Source organism: Pyrus communis, chromosome 4 (genome assembly GCF_963583255.1).
Source record: "Pyrus communis chromosome 4, drPyrComm1.1, whole genome shotgun sequence".
NCBI lineage: Eukaryota > Viridiplantae > Streptophyta > Magnoliopsida > Rosales > Rosaceae > Pyrus > Pyrus communis.
In genome coordinates, this window is record NC_084806.1 from 5,137,244 (window position 1) to 5,152,281 (window position 15,038).

General features: G+C 34.9%; 1 pseudogene; it reads right to left on the reverse strand.

Annotated features, from left to right (window-relative positions):
* Window positions 1–8,802: 8,802 nt before the first annotated feature.
* On the reverse strand, window positions 8,803–13,885 carry LOC137731163 (potassium transporter 6-like; annotated as a pseudogene).
* Window positions 13,886–15,038: the final 1,153 nt, after the last annotated feature.

A 15,038-nucleotide genomic window follows, 5' to 3' on the forward strand; every position in this document is an offset into this window, starting at 1 on the left:
CTTATTCCTGTTCTGTTTTAATTAGAGAGTTAAACTGATAATTTTACAGAATTTTGGTTGACAACGAATGCTTTATTAATTAGTAGAGATAAGTTGCTAGATATTCAGTAAGATTTCTCGTAAATAAAGCAACTCTTATATTAAATAGAAAATACACGAAGTCGGTTGGCTAGACAAACAAATTTCACTTTACAAGAAGCGTTTTATGGATATGTTTATCTACACAAATTTTTTTTCCTAATGCGGTGCTCATCGGTCTTTATATTTTTTCCGGGACGTCTTCTTCTGTATAATAAGGTCACATGTTTTGATGTTGTGGATAAGGATAACACTTTTTCAATTTTTTATTTCATTTCAATAAATCACCGAACATTTAAAACCTCAACATCCACCGTACCTTAGTTTTGCTTTCGTTATGGGATCCCTGTCTTGTTGAATATGACAGTGGAGCCACTCAACTCAACCCTATCCTGTTGAACTAAATAAGGAAAATATATAATTACAAGATAATCCGAATATCATTCATAATAATTAATTTCTTATCTTGGCATAATTGGATTATTAGTCCGTAATGATCGGATAATTGGAAGATAACCCATATGATAAAAAAAAATTAGGATTTAAGTCATTGTGGTGAAGTGTATTAGGATTTATGCTAAAAAATTGAAATTTTCGTCAACTCTCTATTAATTATTACCACATGAGCCACACATATTAAGCTAGTTAGCATATGGGGCTACACGTGTGGCTAACTTTATCTTTTTAATCTCACATGTGAGCCTTCACTTAACGGAGAGTTGACGAAATTTTCAATTTTAGGCCTAAATCATAACAAATTTCACCAAAGAGGCTTAAATCCTAATTTTTTTTATCACAGGGGTTATCATCCAACTACCCTATCACTACAGGAACTAATAATCCTAGTAAGCCTTCTTATATTTTACACTAGCATATGGGCACACACAAAGTGTGAGAAAATTTTTTATTTTTGTTTTTGAAATAGATGGAGAGAGGAAGAGAGTGATAGAGAACGTGGGAGTGGAAAGTTTTTTATTTATAATTAGAGATATGTTAGGATTACACGTAGATGAGGCTTTGAAGAAAAAAAACAACAAAATTTGGTTGTGTAAAATTATATTTTTGCCCTATATTTATTTTCATGTTATGTTTTAATTCGAGGGTTAAATTAGTAATTTCATAGGGTTTTGGTTAACAATGAGTGTTTTATTAATTAGTAGAGATACTAGCATATGGGCGCACACAAAGTGTGTGTAAAAAAATTTTATTTTTATTTTTGAAATAGAAGGAGAGAGGAAAAGACTGATAAAGAATGTGGGAGCGGGGAGAGGCTTTATTTTTTATTTTTAGTTTTTTTAGTTTTTAATTAAAGATATGTTAGAATTACATGTAGGTGAGGTTTTGAAAAAAAAGAAGAAGAATTTTGGTTGTGTGAAATTACATTTCTGCCTATATTTCTTATTCATGTTCAGTTTTAATTAAAGAGTTAAACTGGTAATTTCATAGGATTTTGGTTGACAATGAGTGTTTTATTAATATTTAGTTTAGATGTTATCAGAGTTCAAATCTTCTATGGCCAAAACGCTATGTGATTCTTTGTGACCTATTTATTTGAGTGACACGTATCCTTCTAACTTAACTTATCATTAGTTTTTAATCTGTTTATTGAGAAGATAAGTTGAATACTTAACACTGTTAAGTGAAGTTTAATTGAACGATCAGGTATCAACAAATGAGATAAGTCACTGAGAGTCTTAGGTGCAGAAGATCATTTTGCACATTTTGTCAAATTCTGGGCCATGTTTAATTGTCAATAAATAAATGTTGGATAACTCTAATAAATATTTTACGACCAACTATTAAATATTTTATGACTAACCACACCTCATAAACTATTATTCAACTTAACTCGAAACTCAATTTAACAAGTCATATTTTGCTATAAGGTACTTGTAATTCAAGTGTTTAAGAGCATTACCTTTATACGTGAGATCTTGGGTTCGATTATATACATATAAAAAAAAATATCTAATTTGTTCGAGCCGTTATACGACGAAGAATATACAACTGCTAAAGCAACGACTTTAGTAAAAACAAAAGAAAAGTTGGAAAAAAAAAAGTTGTGGAACAAATCAAGGAAATGAATTGATCAAAAGTTTTAAATTTTATCAAAATAATGAATTGAAAGTCCATGTCACCAAAATTAAGCACCAGCACAAGCCAAGCCCATAACTCCAATGAACCAAACCCTAAGAAAACACACCTGCCTAATATAATATGCACTATCGCTGCCACTTGAAGCCGCGCCGCTATTAGACTTATCTCATTTACTTCGTAACTGTAAAGGTTAAATATTGTCACATGTTGGTTTGTTGGTTGCCCTTTTTCAAATTCAAGGCAACCTAAATTTAACCAGAGATACAATATTCGGTGAGTGTAGCCGCGTAGGTGAGGCAATTCCGTCACCAAAACGAAAAGGGTTAGCATGATTGGAACTGGATCCTTTCTTTAGCTTAAGATTGGGATTCTCTTGAGCAGCTCATCTAGGCCGTTGAAATTTGATCAAACGGCTACAAACAAGGGATCCTCTAAAAGTTATAATAATTGCAGCCGTTGGATCAAATTTGAAAGACCCGGATGGGCTGCTCATGAGGATCCCCATCATGAGCTCAGGAGAGGATCCAGTTCCAGCATGATTAACCTAAACACCTTTTGGTTAAGCATTTTTAGAGTGAAAAGCATTTCCACAAATTTTATTAATTAATATTATCCTCCAATACTGTAATTTAATATTTTCCCTAATCACGTACTAATTTTTTATGCTACTTGTTTAGATTTAATCGTGTACAAAGTGTTCTCAGAGCATTTCTAATAGAGATGTCAAAATATAGATTGACATATCGATTGGAGTTTGCTCTTGCTTTCGAATTTGATTAAATGACTTTTTATTTAGGATTTGATATTTCTTTTGAAGATGTTATAACTTGTTTATTAAATTGAACTCTACTTCATCCAATTGTATGGGCTTTCATTAAGACAATGAATTAATAATTAAATTAACACAATAACCCACCACTTTTTATTTTTTATTTTATATTTTTATGTGGACACCAGTAGTGACAGGGTTGTGATAATCTACACATGAAAAGGCTTTTTGCAATGTTCATTTAACCTTGAGAGGTTCAACGTACTTCCCCCTAACAACAAGAAATAATATATGATTTCTAATCAACAAGAGATCTTCTCAAATGCCGAAATATGTCGTTGTACTTCATAAGTCATTATTTAAGTTCAGAAATTTTTTTTTTGAAATGTTATTCTACTTGTAGAACGACATATAGTGTATCTGTTTGTGTTTTAGAGCACGTTGAAAAATTTCTCCAAATTAAATAATTGACTAACTTGTTTAGATAAAATAAGATTATCTGCAATTGAGATGTGAAATTATTAACAATTAAACTAAATTTTCTGCAAATGTAAACCCGAAAAACATATCGAAAAATGAGGTCTCAATGATCAAATCATGCAAAATTGAAAAAAATTAAAATTGCAACATATTAAACTAATTAAGATTATAAACTCAAAGTCTCCTTATTTTGCTCATTTAATGATCGAAATATGGTTACTCACTATTTTGAACTTAATATTAATCGGCTGGCAAAAGATTAAAACACTAGAAACACGTTCATGTATTCTTCACTATAAATATTGATTTCAAGAGAGACAGCAAAATAATATTTTTCTATAAATATTTTTATAGAAACTATACGTTAAAAAGTGGACCGAAGTGAGCTGTGCGTTAATAAATGACAGCTGGGTCGGTTCGCGGCTTCGCGTTGCGGTTCCCCGTGCGTTCATAAATGACAGCTGAATGCATTTGTTCTCATCATTATTTAGTATGATGTATATTTATTATTCTATTTATTATCATTAGATGAATTTGAATTTTGATATTTGTGCTTATTTATTACACGAATCTTGAAATTTAAACTTATCTAATAGTGATAAATAGAATAGTAAGCATACACCATGCTAAAGGATGGTAAGCGAAAATACTCCCTTTTAATTTTGATTAACTTAATGCTTTTTGCGTGCGTGACCTGGCGGACACTACTACACCACTTTCACAGCTGGGATTTCGCTTGAGGATAAGGTTAAAATGGGACCATGACCCACGCTTTTACCAAATTACCGTTACCCTCTTCACTTTTAACGGGATTAGGTATTATTTTTAAGAAAAACTAAAAAATAAAAATAAAAAATTTTGAAAATTTTGAGTTTTAATAAAAAGGATAAAAAAGTATTGTAGATGAATAATACTAACAATGACTTTTTAAAGTAAAATTATTTTTTGTTGTTAAAAATAAACAGTACTAGAAATATTCTATTAAAACTTCTTTATTTTTTAAGTCATCGTGGTGCTAAAGTAATCGGAACATAAGCCTTGTGATATGATGTTACTATGTTAATAAATTTAGTGCAAAATAATGTCCATTGAATACAGGATAAAAATGTAATTTCACCTTCTTCCATTTCGAGATGCTGTATTTTGCATCTTGCACATGAGCAAGCACATGGATTTCTTCAATTGGACTAGCACATGGATCCCTTCATCGGAGTGGCTTAGCTCCGTCCTCACCAATCAAAACCCACCTCTCCATTTCTCAGCAGAAAACTCAAAATCAAACCCTCATTCGAATCCCAGCTACCTAGTTCATCCAGAATTACAATTTCAAACTCCAAAACGCTGCTAGTGTTCGCATCCGGCGCCAGCGAGTTGATCCACGCCATCCACAACGTATTTCTGGGTGTGGGATTGGGGCTGCTATGCACGGTGATGGAGTGCGGCGACATCATATATAGAAGCACTGGTTCCCAAATCCGATGACTTGATGCTCACGACCCCTGGTGCTGTTTTGATTTTGAGCGCCCTGTCATATTTTTGGGCCACCCTTGGCGTGGCTCCATGGCTCTTTGACTTGTTTGTGGTTGCTTTTATTGACAGGCTCTTCAGACCCACTTACAAAAAGGTGAAAACTTTAGTTGATTTTTGTTTAAATTATGGGTTTTGATTGAAATTCTAAAGTGGGTTTTGTGTTGATAGTTGTGGTTTTGCAGGATATTTTGTTTTGGGGAAGAAGGTGTTGATAATGCATAGTACAACATCCCGAAATGGAAGACAGAAAATGCAAATTACAAACGTGGTAGATAGACGGGGAAGAAGACGGTCTACATATGTTAAAGTACATTTTTATCCTTGCATTTAACGGACATTTAACAGAAAAATCACTTTTGTACTAAATTTGCTAACGGACTACAGCACCATGATTTAAATCTTTGTTTTTTTGTTTTTTGTTTTTTTTTTGTAATATAGAAGTTATCTTCCAATTACTTTATCATCATCATGATTATTTATCCGATTAGGCTTTATTTTTATTGGTGATTTTTTTTCATTTTAAGTAAGCATTATGATACTGGAGAATTTGCATGCAATGAGATACCTTAAATGAGTGGGTTAGATTCCAACAGACGGCGAATTATTTTTACTTTTGCTTTTGCTTGTGGTTTAAACTTAATATTCTAGTGGGTAGGGTGTTGAGTTTTTATTTATATGTCCCAGTTTAAAACTCATTCTCTTCTAAATTATCTAATAGTCTCGAACTCTCTCATCTCCTTTTATAATAGTAAAAAAAAATTAGGAAAAAAAGATACTGGTCAATGACCATATAATAAGTCAATCATGAATTATCGTGTAAGATATAAATCACGCACTGCCAATATATGAATTATTATCTCTCTAATGTAAGTTAGTTTTATGTGCTATAAACACCAATAATTATATTTTAATGTTCCTTTTAGATCATAGAAAAGGAGTTTCATACGCATATATTTTTGTATAAGCAAACATATAATACCGTTAAATAATATGAGCACAATTGTGGAAACTTGTTTAAAATGATATTTGTGGTGTTAGATTACTTTGATTTTGTAACATTTTTGTCTCTTTGAACTCAAATTCAAGTCTCTTTTCTCATAAGTTAAGAAAGTTTATACTGCAGTCATCTTCTAAATACCAAATATTTTATCAAAAAAAATACGTCAATGTAATAAATAGTATAAAAACATAGATAAGGACACCCAATCTTAATTAGATCACATCATCATATTCTAGAGTCTTAAAAGGTTACCATATACTTCCCTTTCAGGTGGAAGGGGTGTGCTATCCACACATCCTATTTTACTTTTCACACACCTCTTGATAATTTATGTCTGATGATCTTCTTCAATTCATCCGATCTGAAGGGCGAAAATTAAAAAAATGTATGAGAAGTAAAATAAGATGTGTGAATATCACACCCCTTTTGGAAAAGAAAAATGTCTCACAATTTTAACTATTTTAGGTCAAATTTTCCCCCCAAAAAAGAACAATGGCATGCACGTAATTATACTAAAGACGAGGTGTTGTTTTTTAATGGCCTAGCCTCGAAGTAGATAAAATCAAGCAGACAGGGATGTTCCCCAACATTTACCCCCACTTACAATTTTCCTCGTCCCAGTACGGACCCCATCGACACGTGGAGCACTCAAAACTGTCCCCAGCGAGGGGCCACCACGACGACCTAACGCGGACGGGACCCACCGCCATCATCCCACCACCACCGTCCCGTGTCAGTCGTCCACGTCGCCCAACACCCGAAACCGACAGGGAGCACGCTCGAGAAATGCGTCCGTCACGTGAGATATAAGTCAAACAAGTGGAACTCTCTGTGGGCTCGGGTTTATCTACACGCAGTGAGATTTTAAAGGCGGGTGCAATTTTTTTAGAGAGTTTTAACAAAATAATTTTGGAACTGTTTATTTTTAACCAAAAAAGACATTTGATTTTTTTTTATACTATTTACTTACATATTTATTTGTCATTTTTCATTAAAATTAAATAGTACATAAGACTTTTCGTTAATTTTTCTATTTTTTTTAAGATAATGTTAGACCATTGTATTTGTATATGTTCATTAATTGGATTTTAAAAATAAATTTATTTAACAATGATAAATAAGGTGATGGGCGTGAGTTTCAGCTCTTGTGGAGTCCAGAGTACCCCATATGCTATGATGTTTTAGATGTGTTTTTCACGCTATCCAACTCCAAAAACATTATCCACCCACTCTTTCTTAATTTCTGTTATCTACTTCATTCAATTCGACGATTGAAAATTTATAGACGTTTGTAAATGAATGTGTGGATAGCATTACACTAAATCAATAACTGAATTTTTCGTTTTCTTGAATACTTTTGTTTATACTGGCATCTACCAATACATTGTGTATATGAACATTTTTAGTTTTGTTTTTAAGGAGAGAGGGAGGGCGAGAGAGAGGGTGGGGTGGGAAGAAGATTTGTTATTTATTTTTTAATATTAAATATATGTTAAAATACCTGTATGTGAGGCTTTAAATATTTTAAAAAATATATATTATCTATTTTTTATGGTGTCGGATAGTGCAACATTTTTATTTAATGAAAATAATAAATTGGGGTAGTTAAGAGTGAGAAAGGATTCTCGCGCGGATTGTCTTTGTGAGGATTCTGTGAATCTTCTAATTATATTTGTTTATCGTACATCATGCGGTTATAAATTATTGTAAATTTTTTATCTAAAATTGAATGTAAACAATACATAAACGAATGTAATTGGAGTATCCCGATGATCCCACAATGAGAATCCAGCAAGAATCCTCTGTTGTTAAGAGTGAGCTATGAGTTGTGTGATTGCTTTATCCACAATATTTTTCTATTTTTTATTATTTAATGTGCGAAAGTATTTTATGCGTATTTGAAGTGTGGTAGTAATAAGATTTATCTTGACTGATCGATTAATATGCGTATTCAATAAACTTCCATCACTTAATATGTGTTGTCCGAGTGTTTAGCTTGAAAACTCGTCACACAAGAAAGCACATGTTAAAAGTATGAATCATGCACCTAAGAAATAAGAAAGCTTGCATGTGCTTGTATATGGTTGAATTAACTCTATTGGAGTCATAACCAATTTAGACTGATCAGTTCACTCCAGTTTGACTAGTTTTCTCGGTTCACTAGTTCAATTTTGTTAGATTGGTCTCGTATTTCTATTTTCCACAAAAACAAAATAAAAATGAATAACCAAGCGATTCCCCATTCCACTACTCACACCTATGTCAAGATTCAAGAGCAATGAGCCACACAGATACTGTCCTTCAACTTTTCATCTTATTACTTACACATAAAGATAATTCTAAAAAATTTATCACAAAATACCTCACTATAATTAAATGTTGAACGTCTTAATATAAGATATATTTTAATTTGATTGATTTTTCGGCATGAGATTCTTGTATTCTTCGAACAACTTTTGTTTAACTCTCCAAAAAGCATCCTCTACTGGAGCACAGGCCCACCTACAACTTCAAATGTTGTGGGTTTCCATTTTCCACTAGGCCTAAGCGAAAAGAGTTTGCAAGTGCTTCAAGACTCTACCCATTAAATGTGCAATACGAACAGGCCTGCTTATAAATGGCCCACAAATTGGCCCAACGTATTCATAACAAGGCATTCCTCTAAATATTTTCCTTCGGCGATCTTTATAGTTTATAGACAAGATGGAAGAGATTCTCGAGTGTCAACAATTGCATACAAGTACGTGTTTATTTCCGATTATGTGATTGGTCATGTGATAAGAGATTTAGATACAGTGGCGTACAACAGATCTTTAGAATTGAAATGTAACCACCTAAATTCAGCATCCCACATATATGCGGTTGTGGCAAAATTGACTATAGTATGCTCATCCTTTTGCACTCAAGTTCGAACCCCATTTTACTGGTTCAAAACATATTAGAATGTCGCTCGAACGAAGACAAACAAGAGAGATTATAGTGTAAGAAATTTGGGTATCTATTTTATCTGAGACCAAAAAAAATAACCAGTTCATCCTCCCACATCACAAAACCAAAATGGAGGATGACGAACAAGACCCTGCACCAAGAAAATGACTCAATTTCTGGGTATCTTTTGCATCTACTGTCAGCTGTAGCTACTGCACAACGTTACAAGATGTTGAATTTACACTATAAATTCCTCGTACGATCCGAATCATACATGGTAGATCATCCCTACCTCCAGCGTAGACGCGTGCGGTACACTGAATGCGTGGCTGGATGTCCTGCTGTTCCTTCTCAAGAATTCATATCCATAGTCGATCGCAATCCTTCTCATCAAACTAGATCCTTTCTTTGCATTCATGTATGTGTTTCCAAGTATGTAAGCTATTCCAGCTTCCCTAGCTTCCATTAGCTCCCGCAGTTCCTCCCTTACGCCGGTGTTGATCTTTGGACTCTCCGGGACAATGAATCTTACCTTCTTCCTTCGTTGGGCAACTGGCGGTGATGGGCTCATTTCTACGTTTGGACTGTCCTCGCTCATCTGAATTCCATCTGCATGAGTGGAACGTGTGCCAACTACCGTCATTTTATCATCTTCCTTCCCCGCGTCTTCAATTGAAAGACTGGATTCGGTGCTTCCTGAGCGTATGAACTCTGCTATGCTACACATAAGATCGTTCTCAAATTCCATGTCATCTTTGTGGATGTCGCGATATCCATATCTCACAATGCACCTGTAGAGCCGGTAGTCTTTAGGGCCAATTTGGCCCACTAGAAACCGTTCCTCAGGTCTAACATGGGGGACTGGGACGGATTTGATACAGAGGAAAACTAGGACCTGGTGGAAGGCCGGAAGGTTGGTGACAAAGTGGGAGAAGATTGCCGGAATTCCAGATACAAGATCGGTGTGTATGAGGCCAATCCCACGGACACGTACAAAGCCAAGGCTGGGACCAAGGCTAAGCAGCCAGTTAACGGAGACCTTGTTTTGGACTTCAAAATTGTACTTTTTGATCGTGCCGTAATGCCAAACATACATGACCAAGAAAAAACAGAAAGCAAGAGCAACGGGAAACCAGGCTCCATCAGGAAACTTTACAAGAGAAGCCGAGAAGTAAAGAGCTTCAATTGTGCCGAAAAAGGCCACAAAGCCAATTGCAACAAAGACACTCTGCTGCCAGCATAGGACGATAACAAGGGACATTAAGCACGTGGTGACCAGCATCACCGAGATAACTGCAAAACCTGTTCGAAATAAATCTTTAGTTTAATTAACTTTCACACGAAAGCGTCAACACATAAGGGATAACTAAATGTTAAAATCCAGCCAATGCATGCAGAAGCATTAGGGTTTTAGGGTTTACTAATTTCTAAAATGAAATATCGAACATTAATGGGTTTACAAATTTGTGAACAATGTCATACCTGAAGCATTACCCATGCGCTTTGTGTCTCTGAAACCAATAGTAACAGCCAAACACAACACCATCAAGATCCAATTGACTTCCGGGATATAAATTTGACCATGAATTTTGGATGATGTATGGACTATTTTGACTCTTGGGAAGCAATCCAGAGCAGAACATTGCTTGATGATTGAGAAAGTTCCAGTGATGATGGCCTGGCTTCCTACTACGGCAGCGAGTACAGCTATTACCAGGACGGGCCATCTCAATTTTTCTGAGGAGGGCGGGGTTGCTAGATTAGCCAAGAAGTTGCATATCTTTGAAACCTAGAAACTTCTTGCTAAACAAATCAAGCAATCTACCTGGTACAGATGGATAAAATCCAATCGGAGAATTCTTCCCAACATTGTGGTGTGAAGATATATACGCAGCCTGTCCCATATATGCTAGAACCAAAGCTGGATAAACCAAAGAGGTGAAAGCAATCTGCAAAAACGTGAATATTTATCAGGCAAAGCGATTGTTTTGAGACTGAATAAGGGCAGAATGTGTGCTGAAGTTTTACTACTGAAGTGCCGAATCAAATTTATACAATCATTATCAATACTGCCGTATGAATGCTTTCCGGATACTATAACAAGCCATGCAAAAATAATATAATCAAACTGAATTGCAGTTTGTGATTTCTAAATATATACCTGAATTGACAATTGTGAAAAGTGTCCAAGATCAGCAAACATGGCTTCTGAACCTGAAAAAGTTTTGTGTATTAGAGAAACAAGTAAACCATTTTGCTTGCGACGTAAGTCAATCCTATATATGCATACTTACCTGTTATACACAATAAAATTCCGCCGAGGGACATCCAGCCCCCTTTCTGAGTTTTCCTTAAAAATTTGTACATATGGTATGGAGAAAGAGCTTTGTACACACTCGGATTGAAGTGAAATATATTATAAACACCGATTGCACTGATGCATAGAAGCCATGTCAGAACTATAGGAGCAAACAAGAACCCGACCCTGTGAGTTCCATAATGTTGAAGTGCAAACAGGCCTATCAAAATGAGGCATGCAATTGGAACTTCTACGTCTGCAAAAAGATTATCACAATTTCAGGAGGAAGTATAAAGGCAAAGCATTGATAGAGTAAAATCAAATTGTCCACTCAATTACACGATGAGATCTATGGAGGGCGGACAATTTAAGAAAAAAACCTTATCAAGTTAAAGACCAACAACAGGACAATACATTTCTTCTGAAAAATAATATTCCAACACCTGTAATCCAAAAATTTCGCAGATATTTTAGTTGACCAAGAAGGCAAGAACGATGATGATTTGTTAACCTATGCGAGTACTACTTGGATCTTTGAAAATTTACTGTACTGGAAGTGCTAATAACACAACATCCAAGTCTAAAGGTGCCACTTCAGACTTGAGAAGCATCTGCAATGACTTAAGGAGAATAGCATTATAGGCAATCGAGGGATGACAACTAGAAAATTCCATACAACTAAAGTAAGGATATGATCACGATTAGCTTGAAATACAAGGAAATTATGATTGGTAAGGATGAGATACACTGTGGAGTTCCGGAAAGAGGTAAATGGTTGGTGTATTAAGGTGCAAAACTCAGTTATTCAATTTAACTCTTAGGAAATCCGAGTTGGAACAAACTGGATTGATTTATATACCTTCAATTCCAGAAATTCAAAGGAAAAAGTATACTAATAACAGATCTCTACTTATATCCAAGCTCTTAACAACTGCTAAAGCTCGAAAACTGAATGGGAAAAGAAGTTAAGCATCTTACATTTATGATGCTTTTCGGACATGGAAAATTCCAGCCCTGAAACCGCAGAAAATACTGCACCAATTTAAACCAAATTCAAGTTAGTCTCTAAAAACACAAAAAATTCCAACTTTCCAATAAAAAATAAAAAAAACCCAAAAGCACAAAATTAAAAGGGAAATTGGCTAAAATGGTCAGAAATCAAATTATAACTGTAGAATTGATCAAGATTAAATATCCACGATTAACGATATAGCGATCAGATACCGATGACACACTGTAAAGCTGATCATTTTAGCAATTTGGATTTGAAAAAACGATCATTTTGGTCAATTTTCCAAATTAAAATCCAAAATTACCAGAAAGAGCTGGTGTGAGAACACCGTCACCAATCACCATGCAAGTTCCAATCAAAGCAAGAACAAGCAAAAATCTTTGCAGTACCCTGTGCCTCTCCAACGTCGATTTCAACCTCGCCCCGAAGCTCGACTGCAGCGCCGTGCCGGCGCGTTCCTTCTTGTAATCGGAGAGCTCCTCGTCGGCGGACTGGCAGTTGGGCAGCGAGCTGACTCGGGCGTGTCGACACAGCAGCGAGTACAAGGCGAATGTTCCTCCCTCGCCATTGTCGTCGGCTTTGAGCACAATAAACACGTATTTGAGAAGGGGGACGAGAGTGAGAGTCCAGAAGACGAAGGACAAGACGCCGAAGATTTCTTCGTTGGTCTCTGACTGCTTGATATCTTCAGCAAATGTGCTTTTGTAAACGTACAGAGGCGAAGTGCTTAAATCGCCATAGACGACGCCGAGGCTCTGGTAAGCCAGAGTCAGAATTGTCCTCCATGACGCTTTCTGCAACACAAAAAATAAAGCAATTTGGTCACAAAACTCAATTGGGTTTCCTTCAATGTAAAGACAGACAACAATTTGATCACAAAATTCAATTGGGTTTTACCGTTTTACTCAATGTGAAAATACAGAAAAACACTGTACCTTTATATGGTTCTGATAAACCCCAGTTTCCAGATCCATGGCGGGTCGACTCAGTGATCGAGTAGAACCAGTATTGCTTCAGATTGGAGAGAGAAAACGAAACCCATTTAGCAAAAACAGCCTCCCCGAGTTTATATGCAGAGAAAAGTCACTTTCTTTTGGTGTTCATTAAATTGCTAAAAGATGAAATGGACTGTTTAATTTGATTCCCAATCTCGGAAAAAGAAACCCACATAAACAGAAGAAAAAACTCAGCAAAAACAAGCAGTTTCTGCAGAAAACGCCTCCCCAGAAATGGGTTTGGAAAACAGAGAGTAAAAAAAAAGGAGCGTTAGAGGAACACGAAAATTGGTTTGTAATCAACGAGGGCAACAGAGAAAGATTGTCTTTTTAGATTTAATAAGAGTTGAAAGATAACAAAAAGTAAAGAGGGAAATGTAGACAGCAGGTGAACAACCAGAAAATGGAGAACAAAGACGGTGGTGTCCGTTAAAAAAATTAGAGTATTTGGCTTTAAGCTTATATCTGGGAGGAGGGAGAGAGAGAGAGAGATTGAGAGGGAGGGAGACTGACTTGTTTTTGTATTATTTGTTGGTGAAGTTGGTGGATTTCTGCGTTTTCTTTGGGGAAGTAATTTAAAGACCGCTTGGTGGCTGTTGAGACGGAGAGAGTGTCGAAGTGGCAGTTTCTTCCGATTTCCAGCAGAAAAGTTAGGAGTTGTGATGGGGTTTTTTTACAAATCCAATGCTTTTTTTTTCTAAATTGCAGGTGGTTTGACTCAGAAATGGCACCGTGGAAAGATATATAACTGACACTTCTCGGTCAGCGTCAGCTCAATAGCGCATTAAAATGAATTTCGCAAAGTAATTATTTACGTGTTCCAATCTGATCTTCTATAAAGGGCAATCATAGCAACCATCACATATGGATATTTTCTTATTTTACTTTTCCAGCTCTCTTTTTTACTCTGTTGCATTGTTGCATGACGATTTTTTTGATTAAATATTAAAGATTATTTATGCAAAAATTAATTAAATCTGAAAATATTTAATTATTTAACGGTTATTCATTATATAGATGAATCATGTTTTTCACTTAAAGACTGATATTATGAGAACATTAATCAAACAGTTAAAATTTATAATACATTTTTTTTTTTTTTGCATAGTTAATCTTTAAATCATGACAAAGTTTTTACACGGTTCTAATTACCTAATAAATTGCATGTTAAAAAAGAGGTGCAAAAATGAAACGAGAAAGTTTGTGTGAGAATATCCCCGTTTCATAAATTAGACGTAACAATGACGGTTATTGGTTAAGGTAAATAATCAAGATAATATGTTCGCTTCTTTGCAATTAAATTTGAATTTCCTTTCTTATAATAACGCATGAGAATGGATAAGAAATTTGTTTTTCTAAAAATGGAACTAAGTGAACCAAATCTTTTGGAAGCTTTATGATATAAAAAAAAAAATCAAAAAGGAAGAACATATTATTATTTTCCATTTGTGGGGAGAACCAAATGTTTCAGCATTTGTTCATTGTTAATGTCTTGTGATCTTTGTGTGAATGCCAAGTACATTAGTTACTTACTTTACGGAATACAATTTGTCTACTTCTTTTGGCAGCCACCGCATATGAATTTTGACTATCTTGATATTTTTAGTTGAAAAGTTTTTTAATTGGCTCATAATTTTGGGATTTTATCATCTCTCTAATTCTCTCACGACTTCAAATCTCGTACGCAATTTTTGTGGTGGGTTCAGAAAGTTGAAGCTCAATAATAAATGGAGTAGGTATTTTTTAGTTATTTTTATTTAAACGATAACGATTAAATTACGTAATATTTTGTTTTTGCATTTTCTTATAAAGAGAGACAAAAAGAAAAATAAGAGAGAAAGAAATGGGAG